We start from the raw sequence: 17,267 nt of genomic DNA on the forward strand, positions 1-17,267 counted from the left end.
TAATTGTTAACATTTTAATTGATGCCCAATGCTGGTACATTGTGTTCTAAATGTTAGGCAGCGATCTACCACCAGATGGTGCACTGTTGTTGAGAAACGCCATAAATCTATTAATCTACCCTGATCTTCTTGTTAACACTGAGATCGCAGATACACGCAGAGGAAATTAGTTTCCTGAGAGGTGGAAAACCTCTCCTTTAGGAGAGCAGTTAAGTCAATGGGGGAGGGGCTCAGAGTAGAGTCACTACTCCTTCACATCAAAAGGTGACAGCCACCTTGGCCAGGAGGCTGTTCCAGCTGGGCACGTCCTACCAGTAGGAGGCCCCAGCATCCTTGGTCATGCTAGCCAGTTTACATCTATCAGCTGTGGTCAGGAGTAGTCCTTCCTGCTGCCCCCACAACCTGACTAGAAAACGGCTGTATAATGTATTACCTGAATCATTCTCGCCACACTTAGACGTACTTTTAGATTCTCAAATGATTGTCATATTTTAATAGAACATATTTTGTAGTAATGCATTTTCATTTGTATTTAACAGAATGTGATAAATGGTTTAAGATACCTCTGCGTCTAGTTTGACAGTTTCTATTAATCAGTTCTGAAAATTAACTCAATATCTGAATGTCCCTTAGTTTTACATTAGTCGGTTAGTCTAATTATTTCCCCCTCGATTAGTCGACTAGTAAATAAGACGCCAGGAACATCCCTACTCTTCAGACAAAATGTGAGTATGAATTACATACCAAGGTATTAAAATGGATATGGAGTATGGCTTTGGTTTACCATAAACAGCTGATGTAAGGACATCATTAATGTACTCTGTCCAATGAACACTGGAAACAAGACTGCACTGACCTTGCTGGCAAACCTCAATGAGTTCAGAGTTTCCCCAAAGCTGTCGGGCTCCGGAGCAATGTTAACAAACATCAAGCTGCAAATAAAGACATCCAAAATTAGTGCCAAAGAATAAACAGTCACAATCTGAAGTGATGAGATCAAACGCTGTTAAATATTTTTTGGGGATAAATTCCTTCAGTTTTATGTGTCGTCATTATAAAGATTTGTGATGTCAACAAACTCACGTTTTGCCGTTTCCCCCCCAAACATCCCTGAAGGAGGTACGTGAGCTTCGAGTTCCTGTAAGCTACGTAAGTCTCCTGGAACACAAAGGCCAAAAAAATCATTAATACTGTAAATGTAAAGAAAGCAGGTGTGACATCTAAGACTACAGAAACTGCAGCTGCAGACCTCGTTGGCCAGAGCGGCGATAACGACGCCCAGGTTGGACAGTGAGCTGTTGATGGCGGTCATCTCTTTGAAACGGTCACCCTGAGACTGGCTCTTCACCATTCGCTCACTGCCAGCCAAGTCCACCAGGCACAGAGTGGCTACACACACAGAGAAAACCAACTCTTATAGGAAGCAGTGATCCGTTTTTCCTTCCATTAAAGGTAGTTTTAATACTTTACAAAACACTTCTTTTAGCGCTCAGGGACTCAAACATTAACGTTGAGTCATCAGAGCAGATTTTGCACTGGTTACAGTAACAATAACTAACCAGACTAAATATTATAGATCCAAAAAGAAGAAGCCACATTCCTGATGCTGGTACTTCAAGTGTGATTATACTCATGTTACGACCCGGCTCAAAAGCCGCAACATAAAAACAGATGAATAACAGAGTGTGGGTGAGAAGAGGTTTCATCCTAAAATGGAAAACCAGGTTGGCTAAAATGGCTGGTGCCACCAAGGCAAAGACTAGTGCACTGCCGGGAAGCTTGCCTCAGGTATGCTTTTATCCACACCTGACTAGGTGTGGCCAATTAGCACCAGCTGAAAACACTGAGACGATTAGAAGCTGCAGAGGGACGTAACATTCAGTATTGATATTTGTAAATGTAAACTATGAGGATTTATTTATTTTTAATTCTTTTCTTTTTTTTTCTTTTTTTTCCCTCTTTTTTTCTTTTTCCAAATAAATGTCCCGATTGAGTAATGAAACTAACCCAAAGGAGAATTCTAACAATATTAGACAGGCCATTCAATATGCTTTATCGTGGACAACTCGTGGCTAAACCCCCCCCCCCACACACACACACACACACACACACACACACAAACCTCTAATCAAACATGAAAACGAATAATCCAGCTGAAGCTTCAGACAGCCGTCAGACAGTGAAACACTGCCATCTGCTGGACTCGAATAACAAAGACGCTGCTTTGACGGGTGAGGGAGTTTCAACAAGTCTGCAACGACTCAAGCATCAAACTACAGAACTATTCTAGCGGACATGGTGCTCTAATAAATGCTTCATTAACGCAGGTCAGAAAGGATCAAACATATCAATAAATTATAAAACACAAAACGTCTCTTATTGCCCAGGGCTCAGGAAGTGAGTGTGTTCCTTATAGCCTATTAAACCTTAGCAGGTTATTTTGATGTGTTACAGATGAAACAGCTATCCAGTAACATTCAGCTACAAAAACGCTTTTTTATAATTAATTTTTTACAGCTTCGCACTTTTACACAAGTTTTATCATCAGTGTCACAATGGCTGCTGCTAAAATTGAGTACAAGATATTTGTTGGCCTGATTAAAAGGTCTTGATGCGTGCTCAATCATCAGGGAAGTAAATCTCCAAAAGTTGATTCTGTTCTTCTGGACGTAGCGTTTTCAGTCAGAGAAACCAGCCGACTGAAGGAACAATGGGCTGGGAGGTCAGTTCCTTAATCATGATTATGCAAATTCTCATGACCATTGATCAACAACCACTGATCAATGGTCCTGAGTACCATTCACAGAGAGTTGGAGAACGGCTGCAATCACAGCATTGTAAGATGGTGACAGATGTACCCTTAGGCCCCCTCCTTGATTCAGAGAGGGTCTTTCCCTTTTCACGTAAATGGCCTCCTTGACTCCGCCCTCAAACCAGCGTTCATTGCAGTTATTGTTGACAATCACATTGTGTCGTGTAACCATCCAGCTCACATATTCAATGTAAATGATTTGTTGAACTGAAGACATGATGAATGTTCCTGCATTAAAACACATCCAGCCTAGTGTTCTCACTCTCCCTAAATGGATCTGTTACATTAGTGATATATGGGAGTTGTGTTTCAGTCTTTTCCACATGAGGACATTTACATTTAGTTTTTGCTTTACTGATGAGTGGCTGGTTAACCTGCAGTGGTTGAAGCATGTGTCGGTCGTCTGGAAGAGTAGGTGTAGAAGACGTCTTTAATGAATGTAATGCTCTGAAGGTGTCAGTGATTACTGTGAATTCATTATAAAAGTGGATTTCAGTGAATAAAGTGAATAAAGACAGGCCCTCATGGTGACGCTCAGGTGTCCATAAAGTGTAACAGGAGAGCTTTGTCATACTGTCAGAGATTTTACATGAGCCAGTCTTTCAAAAATTACATAAATAAATAATTCATTCATTCATCCACAGGAAACACAATGCTCATATCTGAAAGTAAACTCTGATATATATCCCCGACTAGAGTTACTACTAAATAAAGGATCGCCCCAAAACGACTAAATATATAAAGACACTCTCCAGAAGAAGTTAAAGGGATTTTATTTATTGTACAAGCAATATCTTCATAAGAATTACAAATTCTGCAGACATATTACCTTCTTACTGAACCTGAACAACTCACACACAGACGTGTCTGCTGCTTATCTTTGTTCAAACATGATGTTTTATCTTCTCTTCAAAACACATTACTCATCTTTCTGGCATCGTGTTACATGAAAACACCTGCATTCTACCTGTGTCATTGTACCACAAAGACAATGATTGCAACACTGTGCTTGCAAAATAGAAGAAATAAGACGACCAGCAAATACATAAAAGATGGTAAAAGTGATTCCATCTTTGTGTCTCCTCCCATTGTTTCCCCAGTCTGTCTAGTTCCCATATTCCCAGGACACCGCTGGACAACAAGTGGGTATTCCAAGACTGAGAGACAGCCAGAGTTGGCAAAAGATCAGACATTCTCCACTTAAGTAGAAGTAAAAATACTATTGTTCCAGTGAAAGTTAAAGTACTGATTCAACTTCATTACTCAGCTAAAGCAAAAAAGTACAGGCTCGAAGCGCTTACAGAGAAAAGCATACAACAGAATACAACAGAATGCTGATGGCGGCAGTAACACACACTTGGAGGAGAGGCTCCAGCCGTCCATTCCAGCCCTATCCCTAACATTAACTCTAACCATAACTTTAACCTTAACCCTATCAGGTCTTGTTTTACAAAGCGATTCATGATTAGAACAAAAAACACATTTACACATACCGATGATTTGTCACATAGCATCGTTACCTGTTGGGATGAGAACGTGTTGTTTCCAGAGCACCACAAATTGGGGTGTCTGTAGCTCAGGTAGAGCAGGAAACCTACTAATCAGAAAGTTGCTGGTTCAATCCCCGCCTGCTCCAGCCTGCATGCCAAATATCCTTGGGCAAGACGCTAACCCCAAGTTGCTCTCCGATGCATCCATCGGGAGGATGAATGCGTATTAATGTTAGATAGAAAGCACTTACAGAGAAAAAGCATAGAAAAAAGTGAGTGCATGAATGAGGCAAGTTGTAGAGAGTAGAAAGGTTTTATACAAGAACCAGTTCATTTACCGTTATATTTTAGTTTCATTTTCAGTTCTGTACTTTTTACATGTAATATTGATTCATTAGATTGACTACATGCATTAGACCTAACTTGCTGACAGCAAATTTAAACAACCGTAATAATTTCTTTTCAGCGTCTGAAATATTTATTTAGTTTGTTTTTTGTTTTCTTTTTGGCTCCTGATATTAGTCAACTACTATTTGTCAATGTTGAACTAATAATGAATCTAAGAAAAGCTATTTGTCACGGTTGGCCAGCGTCAACCGTGGGGATGTGAGGAAGGAGGAGCCAGGCACGGAGCTCTGAATGCAAGCAGTGCGTTTATTTACAGTGAATGGAAAATAACTGAAGGAAAAAAATGTCCATCCCGGTTTTCCCTCCAAGGCACGAGCGATAAGCAGAGTTCTGTCCTTTCCTTCTAAGATTCCTAATTATTTAAAGTAACACTCAGGTATGCCATTCAGCGTGTTAGTACGAGCTCGGGAGCAGCTTGGGAGAACAAGAAAACAGAGACTGCTTTAGGTTGCCTTCCCAATCGACTCAAAGGTTTATTTAGTACATAACAGCTTATATAGAGGAAAAAAAGGTTCGTGTGTCAGCAAGTTCTCAGTTCAAACCGGTACAGACCAAATAAGGAAACGTCTTCCTGCCTTGTGAGCAAAGAAGTATCCTGTGTGTAGTTTATCAGTTCAGCTACAATTTATGATCATCCCAGCAAAATACACTCCTAGACATAGAATACAGAGTTCTTTCATTAGTGAATTCTGAAACAAACCACCTGGCCTTTAACGAGCCTTTTTCTAAGAGATAAAGAAAAAGGGAGGATGGGAGTAAGGAAGTGGTCTCGTCTCTGTGGTATTTTCGACCTTGGGGTACCAGCTTGTGAGTCTTACACATTAATTCTTGGGTCAGAGAGAAAGAGAAAAACAACTAGTAGATGGGCCTTATTGAGTAACAGTTTTCCTGTATAAAACAATATCCTGTAAATGCTAACCGTGGTATCAAAATATCACAACAGTTCTCTCCTTTTATCATGAAATGATAACATAGTATAAAGACAGAATGTAATAACATAATATAAAGACAAATCATAACTGTAACTGGTCCTTCGAGCAAGCTTAATATCAAAAATTCTGAGAGCGTATACATGGTATCACACAACAGACAATAATTATCAACAAATAATACATGCTACAACGGTTACAAAGGCTACAATTAGTTCCTTCCATCTTCCAAACGTGTCCTGTAGCCACTTATGTAGCCACTGACCGTGGCCTGTATTGGCAATTAGTTCTATCTTCAATGCTTCAAGTTTATTCATAGCTTGTGTGAATGGACCGTTAGGAGCGGTATTATTGGGAATGAAAGTACAGCATACATCAACGGTTACTAGACCACAGGTACCGGTCCAATTAACAGGTAAAGCTAATCTAAGGGTATTATTGCACAACCAATAAGCATGTGGGATTGGTCTGGTCAGGCGCGTGACCATGTGTGATTTAACTAACTCCCCCCAGTCAGTGTCATTTAATACACCCTCTGGGGGAACAATGATCGATTCTCCGCTCGAACTTGAACTGTGTGTGTGTTCCTCCAGATATGATAAAACTTCAGCCACAGAGACAGCTAGCCATGTCTCATTACAGCGTGCACCTGGGGAGTCAGAGAAAAATGTGTAGTTATCCTTTGTATAATCTATGTGTGTGTCTGGGCCAGTTAACTTTAGTCTGCGCAGACATATCATACTAGTATTAAAATGGAAAGGGATCTGTCCTAAGGGCAGTGAGGGTTTTAACCTATTCTTAGGGCGTTTCATTGGGGCGCAGGTCCCTGCGGTGTCATTAGATAACTTCAATAATTCGCCTAATGGAGTCTCAGGGTTAGTTGGTGTGTGTGTGTGTCTAAGTAGGCAGTCGAGAGGGCTCAGAGTCAACTGTAAAGCGTCTTTAAAGAGAGCATTATCTCCGCCGATTTTCTCTAGTCCCTCAGTGAGGGGGAAACCGGATATGGGGTATCCTACTATTACCTGTTCTGGATTAGCCTTTGAACAGACATAACAGTTACTGTTTCCTAAATCACGAGCGGCTGTTCTGGCATTTTCATACCAGGCATTAGCTCCTGCTCTAGAGGGTGCATAAAATGGTTTATTAGTGGCGTCTATGTTGCTATTTACTGATTTTAGGGAGCGTGAGGAGTGCATTAAGTAGGTGTCTTGCAAAATGGAGCATGAGGTATAGTCAGCAAAATATGACCTGCAGAAATGTGAACATGGTTGCAGTCTACAATACAAAATAGCAAAGAAAAATCCTAAGGTTAATGCGATAGATATGATAAATAACCTAAATATATAAGAAAAACAGTTCTTCAGTCGTCTCCTGGCCTGGTCCCAGGTTCGAGAGACATTGAATAAGGGTCGTATGATGACAATGGGCATTTCATTTTCTCCATGATCAGGATGGAATGAGTCTGGCTTTATCAGGTTAGACATCATGTGGTACTTTTGGCTTTCTGTTCCTGCTGGATGTTTGAGTACCTTGTCGTTGTTCTTTCAGGCGTTGTGTGTTAATCAGTGATTGTGTGTGTGTATGTACATTGGATCCTGGCGCTGGCTCGCCGGATATGTCGTCTACCCGTGTGTTTATTTGCTCTGGTTCCGGGCGTTGGCCCGCCGGAGATGTCATCTGCTTGATCCGACGCCTGAGATGGTCCGATTGGGCTGGTCTTAACCCTGCTGGCATGAATCCACTGAGGTTGTCCGTCTGTGAGGATGCTGGTTCTTCGTCACTGCCAGTACAGTCTGGGGCTGGAACACGCGCGGCCTCCCAGAGTGTCCTTGGTTTTAGTGACTTCTCCAACACGCATCTCCTTGTCTCCACTGGTGGAACTGTGGAGGGGAAAGGCTGAGAGAGACAAACTTTCTGATAGTTATTATTCAGTGTTTCTACCAGGTTGTGAACATCAGTGGACAATGCAATATACATCACCTTCTACTAGCGGTGCCCCTCTGGAAGCTGACCATGGTGTTGGAAATAATCTTATTTCAAATGGAGATAATTTGGTTACTGCAGATTGAGTCCTTCTAATCTCGCAGAGGATTTGAGGAAGTAATTTGACCCAGGTCATTCCTGTTTCTATCATTGCTTTAGTCAGGCGATTTTTTTATGGTCCTATTCATTCTTTCTACAACTCCTGAACTCTGAGGGTGGTATGGCACATGATATTTCCAGTCTATTCCTAGGGTTTTGGCACACTTTTGAATTACTTCTCATGTAAATGAAGGTCCTCTATCACTGTTAATTTGGTGAGGTATTCCGAATCTGGGTATTATTTCATTGCTCAACTTTTGACAGACTACTTCTGCAGTTTCTTTTGAGGTTGGATAAGCTTATACTCATTTACTAAATTGATCCACTATTACCAGTAAGTACTTGATGCTTCCTTGCGCTGGCATATGTGTAAAATCAATTTGTAATGTATGAAATGGAAAATCTGGTTGTGGTAAATGCTGATGTTTTGCTTTTGATTTTCCTACATTAGTTCGTGCACATGTTAGACAGGTTGCTAATATGCTTTTACTGCATGTGATGTTTTCTCAATTACAAATCTTGATTTTATTGCCCCTATTACCCCTCTTTGTCCGACATGACTCACACAGTGAAAATGTCGGGCAAGGACTGGCATCAGGGAATATGGGAGGGCAATCAAACCCTTAAGATTTTGTATAAGCCATCTCTGTCATCTAAGGTACAGTCATTATTCTCCCAATAGGTGTAATCACATGCAGAGGCTTGCTCTTGTATAAATTTTAAATCAACATTTGTTTCTAAATAGTCTGGGAGTGTAACAAGTGGCAGCTGTAGGGGCACAGATAATACTTCCTGCGGAGGTGGGAGCTGCGACGCAGCTGCAGCCTTGGCTGTCACGTCTGCTAAGGCATTACCTGTTGCTTCGTCTGTGTCAGCTGTACTGTGTCCTTTCGTTTTTACAACTGCAACGGCCGATGGTAGCTGTATAGCCTGAAAAAGTCTTTGAACAAGATCAGAATTTAGCAATTTATTTTCCATCAGCAGATCTAAATCCTCTCTGTCTCCACAATGTGCCAAAGTCATGCACAACGCCAAATGCATAGCGGCTGTCTGTGTAAATCGTCACATGCTTATCCAAATGTAGCTCACAGGCGCGTATTAAAGCCATGAGCTCTGCTTTTTGTGCTGAGTGAAATGGTAATGAGTGAGCCTCTAGTATGATGTCAGGCACTGTTACCACTGAATAGCCACAAAGAAATGAGTTGTCACTCGGCCTTGAACAGGACCCGTCCACATAAACCGTGGCTGAGTCTGGGATAGGTGTTTGCTCTAAATCTGGACGTGGTGCTGTGGATTCCTGTATACGTGTCATGCAGTCATGATCGTCAAGCCTGTCTGAGCCATCCTGTCGGTCAGAAGAACACAGCATAGGATCAATAAATGTGCTGGCGAATCAGGTGTGCTGCTCGCTTTTATGGTGAGATTTGCATATGTTGTGTAGTTATGTTTGCTAGAATGGTCGTGACCTGGTGATTGGTGTGTAGAATAGTGTCATGTGAGAGTGTGAGCTTCTCGCAGTCCCTTATCATGATAGAGCAAGCTGCTACTGCCCTCAGGCAGGCCGGCATTCCCTGAACAATTCAGGCAGCACCTTTGAGTGGCGGAGGTCAGCACTCCCTTTAATGCATTGAAAGAGGCAGTCATTTCTGTGGATCACAGTATTCGAGGAGGCTTGTCGTTTTTACAACAGTCACGCAGAATGTGGTCATGAAAAGAACAGTCTGGTATCCACTGTCTGCAATAGTTCACCATGCCCAGGAAGGACAACATTTCCTTCTGTGTAGTGGGACGAGGGACAGAGGTCACAGCTTTGACCCTGTCTGCAGTCATGGAACGTTTTCCGTGAGACAGTGTAAATCCCAAATATTGAACAGAAGTCTGACAGTACTGCATTTTCTTTGCAGATGCTTTGTGGCCAGTCTTTTGGAGGTGCTGGAGAAGCATGTGTGTAGCAGTTTGACATAGTTTTTCACTCGGAGCACAGAGGAGGAGGTCATCCACGTGTGGATCAGGGTGCAGCCCTGGAGGAGTAAAGCTGTCCAGGGTAGCACGGATCACCATTGAGAAAGCAGCAGGGCTGTCTATCATGCCTTGAGGCAGACGAGTCCAAGTGTACTGCTTATTTCTATGTGTGAATGCAAATAACGGCTTTGTGTCTTCATGCACAGGTACTGAGAAAAAGGAGCGGAGCATAAATCCACCACGGTAAAATGTGTATGCAATGCATGTCAATATGCTGTGAACATCTGAAACGAGAGGTGGCAGAGGAATGTTGACTGCATTAATTTGCCTTAAGTCTTGTATGAAACGCCATACGCCAGGTTTGTTAGGCTTTGGCACAGGATTGACAGGAGTGTGGGCTTTATTACTCCTGTAGTCAATAAATCTCCTATCATGACATCTAGGGCTGCGGCTTTTTCGGCAGAAATGGGATGTTGCTTGACATATACTGGCTTGTTGTGTTTTAATAGGTGTACGTGATAAAGTGTACAGTCAATAAATCCTATATCATTCTCACTTTTTGACCATAATGTCATATTCTGGTATTCAGCTGGCAACGTAAGTGCAGAAATAGTACAGTCGATAGGGTAGGTTAGATCTATGTGACGACATGGTGTAGTTATGTCATAACCTATGTCTGAGTTATGTGACAAAATCACTGTTTGACCTTAGAGAAACAAAAGTGTGGCTCCCAGTCATGGGATTACCTGGTAGTGGCGTCTGTACACGTTTTTTTGGCACAGTGTGTGACATAGAGTACCGGACAAAAAGGATGTTGAGTTCATTCTCTGCTGAGGGTCCAGCTGACACAGAGGATGTTCCTTCTCCATCATGTCGGTACATAGGGCAGAGAAAACATAAGCTGTTATCAGTGTCAGCAAACATTTCACCCTTTATGTTAAATGAAATACACAAATTCATTTTTGCTCTGGGTGTCTGCGGCTGCTGGAAAACTGAGCTAAATTTGCACCTCTAGCTTGTCCAACAGTGCATAAAGCGTTTTATGAATACTAGGATAGATTCATCAGGCTTCTGTTTACACATAGTTACTGCATTTAAGTCAATTTTGTCTCTGGACATTGTTAGCAGGAATTTCTTTAGATTCTTAAAGAAATCGGTGATTTTGTCATTATTTACCCACAAAAACTCTGCAGTTGTGGATGCTTTATCATGCTTTGGGTCTAATTCACCTATCTCTCTTATGAGTTGTGACTCGGTTACTCCAGGAATGCATTGACACAATATGTACCTGTAATCCGGACCACCCAAATGGTGATATCTGGTACTTCTCTGTAGTGCAGAGACAAAGGCTGTAGGATTTTTAAGAGGATCGGGAAGCTCTTTAATAGTTGTCACTAATTCTGAGATTTTAGGGGGCTGAATACAACACTGATCTCCTATTATCATAAAGGGGTAAGTGTCATTGACGTCACTAGATTTTGGTTCTGTTTGTTTAATACCGCGAGTGTTGGCGTGAGGACCTTTGTCATTCCGGCTTTGTTTTTCCTTTTTTCCTTTTAGATAAGTCTTTATTAAAGTTCGGGTAACAGGTATTTCTTTAGCTACCTCTAAACCTCTAGCTACGATATCGTGGCGTTTCATGTGGGTGTCTATCGTGGACACTGCCTGATGCAAAAGTTTTTCTTCATAGTCGTCTAAATTGTTTTTCATAAGTTCCTCACATTCTTCTTTCAAAAGTTTTTCTCTTTTTTTATGTTCTGCTAATTCTTCCTTGCGGCGTATATATTGTTTTTCCTGATCTTGTTCAATTAGGTGTCTAAGATCCGTTGCATGTGATTCAGATTTTTCGTCGCTTTCTTTTGAGCTGGTTGGATCAGAATGCTGACATTGTTTACGTGCAGCTGCTACAGCGACTATTAATTCGGTCTCATCGTAAGGGTGTGGGGCTGTAGGCTGAACGGCTGAACATGCAAGACTAGCTTTTCCTGCGGTAGGTTTATGTTATTTGCTAGAGCCTGCACTAGTTTTATTTGATGTTAAAGCATCTACACCTGGTTCCGGTCCCTTTTTCCATAGTGGTAACATTTGATGTATCACGTCGCGGCATTCTGTCATATATTTTCTACAGGACTTTTTAAGCAGACTACTTTTCTTATCACAAATGATATTCAACATTTCTACTGACCTGTTTTCTGGCGATAATCGTTCGGGATAGGGCTCCGAAAAGAAATTAGAATGCATTGAACTTACAGTCCGTAAGTTGTAAACAAAGTCAGTCACATAAGCACTTCCACACGTTCTGGATACGTGATCATGGACGTCTTCACCGATTCGCGGACGTGGGTTACACGTAACCGGAAATGGGAGTTGTACTGAGCCGTTATTTGAGACTTTATTTTGTATTTTATTAATTTTTGGTTTTACAGGTACTTTAGATTTTTTATCGGACCTGTCTGTGGTCTTTGAATAATTCTGACCCATGTTCAGTGATTTCCAGAGGGGTTTACACGCTAGGAGGATTTAGGTTAGTATTTTCGCTGCGGCACAGCTGAGGTCACTTTAAATTTATTGCTAGCAATTTTTGTTTGGGTGAGCAACTCTCACTTAACGAGCAACTTCTCGCTTAACAACAGGCAACTTCCTGTGTCACTTTTTGGTGAGCAACTTCTCACTTAACGAGCAACTTCTCGCAAAACAACAGGCAACTTCCTGTGTCTTTCTGCTTTTAATTTACTGCTTTTAACCCTTGAGACCCGTTTTTTTTTTTTTTTTTTTTTTTTTTTTAACAAAATTAAAATATTCAAGACAACAGGCAACTTCCTGTGTCACTTTTTGGTGAGCAACTTCTCACTTAACTCTGAGTGAGCAACTTCTCACTTTTTAACGTACGTTTCAAAACAACAGGCAACTTCCTGTGTCTTTCTGAGCGGGTCCACCAACACCACACAAGGGTTAATTTACTTTATTCGGGGACTGAGGAAGTCGTCAGTGTATCTCTCTGGATCACTAAGTGAAACTTCGTCAGCATATCCCGTTTTTTATGGATCGATCACTGAGAGAGGAAAAAAAAACGGCCTTTATATAAATATGAAAGACGCATATTTACCTTCTGTCAGTCAATCCCACTTCTGATGCCAAATTGAAGGAAAAAAATGTCCATCCCGGTTTTCCCTCCAAGGCACGAGCGATAAGCAGAGTTCTGTCCTTTCCTTCTAAGATTCCTAATTATTTAAAGTAACACTCAGGTATGCCATTCAGCGTGTTAGTACGAGCTCGGGAGCAGCTTGGGAGAACAAGAAAACAGAGACTGCTTTAGGTTGCCTTCCCAATCGACTCAAAGGTTTATTTAGTACATAACAGCTTATATAGAGGAAAAAAAGGTTCGTGTGTCAGCAAGTTCCGGTACAGACCAAATAAGGAAACGTCTTCCTGCCTTGTGAGCAAAGAAGTATCCTGTGTGTAGTTTATCAGTTCAGCTACAATTTATGATCATCCCAGCAAAATACACTCCTAGACATAGAATACAGAGTTCTTTCATTAGTGAATTCTGAAACAAACCACCTGGCCTTTAACGAGCCTTTTTCTAAGAGATAAAGAAAAAGGGAGGATGGGAGTAAGGAAGTGGTCTCGTCTCTGTGGTATTTTCGACCTTGGGGTACCAGCCTGTGAGTCTTACACATTAATTCTTGGGTCAGAGAGAAAGAGAAAAACAACTAGTAGATGGGCCTTATTGAGTAACAGTTTTCCTGTATAAAACAATATCCTGTAAATGCTAACCGTGGTATCAAAATATCACAACAATAACAATAAATCCGCAGTGCGTTCCCGACTCCCGTGAAATGTCCTCTTCCCAGTGCTAGTGTTCCTTGTCTCCGCTCCTCAGTGTCTGAGCACCCCGTGCTCGCTGCCCTCTCGTCTCCACGCTTCTCCTGGGGAGATAACAAACAGGCAGCCGTAAGACACATACAATGCGGCAGACTATCCGTACTGACTGGCCGAGAGACTAACGTGAAGTCACGCAATGATCCAGCGTCAGAGAGAGCGCCACCGCATTCTTAAGTAGCTCCTCCGACAAGGCTTGATCAGCTGTGTGATGGTCTTCAAGTGTGGCCAACCACCTGGCAGGGCCACACCCACCAGGCCTGAAGGTGCCTGTAAACAGGTGCTCTCAGAAACTCCGGCATCCACACACACACACAGATATACCTGCAAGCAGGGAGAACGAGGGACAGCACACCAAAAACACACATGTCCATAACTGCTGGGTCGTTTAGACTCCTGAGCTGTGCAGAGGGGTTGAACACCCACTGGAAGGCCGGGCACTCGTTTTCAACCGTAATATACCTGATGTGCTCAGGTAACCTGTAGCGCCATGAAACCTCTGTCACACCAGGGCGCATAAAAATGATGCTTTAAGAGACTGATGGGATCGGGCAGCAGGGAAAACATCCACAAAATGCTACTTTCAGTTTGACTCCCTAAGACTACCTAAACTAAGTAGAGTCATTACATGCTTGTTAAAAGCAAACTCTCATATAGTTTTTAATGTGCTTCTTTCATTACAATGACTAGATAAAGAATGTGGCCCTGTCTCTATTTAACACTGGCTACCCCAAAATGTTTCCAAACCTACAACCGTAACTTTCACTGAGAGATTTTTAGATACGGTTATTGAAGCTGTGGGGTTAATTTTTTAAGTAACATGAGAGAGAGGCAGCAGCATACTGTTAGATTATAATATTATTTTATGCCATGTTATACCCCTAACTAAAGATTGTGAATTATTATGTAGTTTTAGTTTGCATTATTCTCCTGAATTAGAAGAAGCTGATAACTATTGCATTAGTTAAACTGATTTGCATTACATTAGACTGCTGATTTATTGTGGATGAATGATATTGTTTTATGATGCATAATACTGCTGCAGAAAGCCATCGCCTTATTTGTCTGATTAGAAGAGAACAGAGCATGCTGGAGTTTTCTGCCCCAACTCAGCAGGAGCAGATAAACGGGGAGCCAAGGTCGTAGCTTAGGCGCCGTGTGAGAGAAAAGCATGTGAATGTTTAGGCTTTTATGATAAGGTGGAGGCACCAGAGGCTATAAGAGTTTGAGCAATGCTCCACCATTTTGAGATCTGAGGCTGTCTGCATCAATGTCCATCTCCCACGCGTGTGATCATTAAAATCATCGTTTGACTTAACCCGGCCGGACCAGTGTTGTTATTGTGGTTTTTTTCTCTTGTCTCTTGTCTCCATCCCCATATTTTGAACCATAACAATACACACAGAGCATCAGTGATAGAAAGCTAGGCTAACATAGGGTAGCTACCTGTTCAAGGAGAAACATGTATAGGCCCATCTCAAGTGCCAGTGAACATCTAAATGATTCAGGGAAGACTTTGGAGAAAGTGCTGTGGGGAGATGAAACCAAATTCCAATTATGTGGCTTTAACTGACCTTTTGAAATAGGAGTGTGATGCAAAAAATAGCATCCCCGCAGTCAAGCAGAGAGATGGAAACATTATGATGTGGGCTACAGGACGACTTAGTCGGGGTTCCAAGCAGTCAGGAAATGTGACATCGTCAGACTGCAGGCCACGGATTGGCTCGTCAGTCGCGGCACTCAATGAGTCATGAGACGGTGTCTTTCACTAAAATCAAAACTGCAGTTTTTTAAAAACCCTGCAACAAGGAAAATAGCTGCACAACACCGTGGTTTCCAAGTGTGACAAAAAGCCACAGATACATCATTCACACATTCACACACTGGTGATGGCAGCTACATTGTAGCCACAGCTGCCCTGGGGCGCACTGACAGAACATTGCAGAACCTTCAGCACCTCGTATGAAAAATATTTGACTGTGTGCATGCTTTTAGCACTGTTTGGATTTGAGAAAATCTAAAATAAATCGAAATCTGCTTTTAGAAGTTGTTTTATAAAGTTCAGTGGTATATTATGCATACAATAGGACATCTATTTAGATTTACATCTTCCACAGAAAAAACTGCACATTACTGAAACTTAGTATACTGGACTTTGTTGTTGTCCCACACAGGTTCAATTTCGAGTGGTAGATGGCTCAGTGCTCAGTCAACCAAGATTTTATGATAGTGGGCACAATGAGATAGATAAGCTGCTTGTAAACAGTACTTTTATGCTCTCTTTTTCCATTTGGATAAGAAAGAAAGAACCAGGAAACAAAGGCAAACAAATAATCTGTGCCTTTATCCCAGATTCACATTATAGGAACAGCTGCTCAATGACCACTGTAGTCTTTGCTTACAGCACTTTTATCTAGATCTATGCAAAGTGATCCACTACACCTACTTTTACAGTTAAATCATTTTATGAGCACTGATGCCATTTTAATCCGAGTTTCTACTCAAATACAATCAGTAAAGAAAAACACAGTCTGTGACGTTTGTTTTGAAGGAAAAGGTATTCCCTGCAAATGTTTATCTGTGTGAGACTATTCAGAAAACAGTCATTTTGTTTTATAGGTGAGACACTTGGCCTCTTTTTTCCTTGTTCTACGTTTGTCTTTTGTCCGATTACTCTGGAACACAAGATGGAAAACTGATATTCTCATGTTAAAAATATAGAAAAAGGATTTTATCACCCATAAATGTTAACTTCTCATGCCTCTAAGCACAAGCAGGAGCAGAAGTGCCCTCTGCAGTTTGTGTGTGGAAGTGCAAAAGCTTACAGCACCTGGTTTTCCCAGGCAGTCTCCCATCCAAGTACTGACCAGGCCCGACCCTGCTTAAGTCACGATATCGGGCAAGCAGAGCTGAAGAGGAGGATGCAGGAGGCCTGTGTGTGTTCAGCAGCCTGCTGCATTGGAGTTTGCCTGGTAACAGATGACTCAAACAGCCCACACACCCGCTGGACGTGACCGCAAACATGCCCCCCTACACCTTTTACATAGCTGCTCGAGTTCTTTTGCTGGTTTTTCCCGCGACCCCCCACCTTCTTCAAATCCAACAAAAGTGGTATCAAACGTTTATGCTACGTTTGTGCTGTAAAAATTTTTGTTTGTGCTGCTATCATTTTAAAGATATTCAAGAAAATTTCTAGAGGTCCCCAGAGGTCAACCAGCCCCCCCACATTAATTAAATCAAACAAAACTGGTGTCAATCAACTGTGCTACGCTTGTGCTGGTTTGTGCTGCTAAAATTCTTGTTTCTGCTGCTTCTGTTTTAAAGATAGACATTGCCTGATGAGTGCTAATGACTAAATAGAGTGCACCTGTGTGTAATGTAATGTCAGTACAAATACAGCTGCTCTGTGACGGCCTCAGAGGTTGTCTCAGAGAATACTGGGAGCAGCAACACCATGAAGTCCAAAGAAACACTCTGATGGACGTGTGGACAGCAATGCTGCCTTGAACAGTACCGATGTTTCAGGGCTGGGTGACGTTGTTGGGTGGGACATCTACATCCTGACATATCAAGGTTACTTTACTTTTAGGTCAATTTGCTTTACAGAAAAATAATAGCATTTGTCATCAAGATATTTATATGACTGCACTTGATCAGGTTTGTCCGGATTTCAAACTGTTCTAAAAGTCTTTTGATTCAAAT

At 41.8% G+C, this 17,267-nt stretch overlaps 1 protein-coding gene across 1 annotated transcript in view; it reads right to left on the bottom strand.

The window, feature by feature from the left end:
* LOC146577772 (protein NLRC3-like) overlaps positions 1-17,267 on the bottom strand; it is a 121,912-nt gene that overhangs the window by 68,347 nt on the left and 36,298 nt on the right. The gene's annotated exons all lie outside the window — the stretch shown is intronic.

The sequence above is a fragment of the Mchenga conophoros genome, linkage group LG3, assembly GCF_057382185.1.
Source record: "Mchenga conophoros isolate Kocher_MC1m ecotype Shallow Benthic linkage group LG3, M_conophoros_male_GT1.1, whole genome shotgun sequence".
Taxonomy (NCBI): Eukaryota; Metazoa; Chordata; class Actinopteri; order Cichliformes; family Cichlidae; genus Mchenga; species Mchenga conophoros.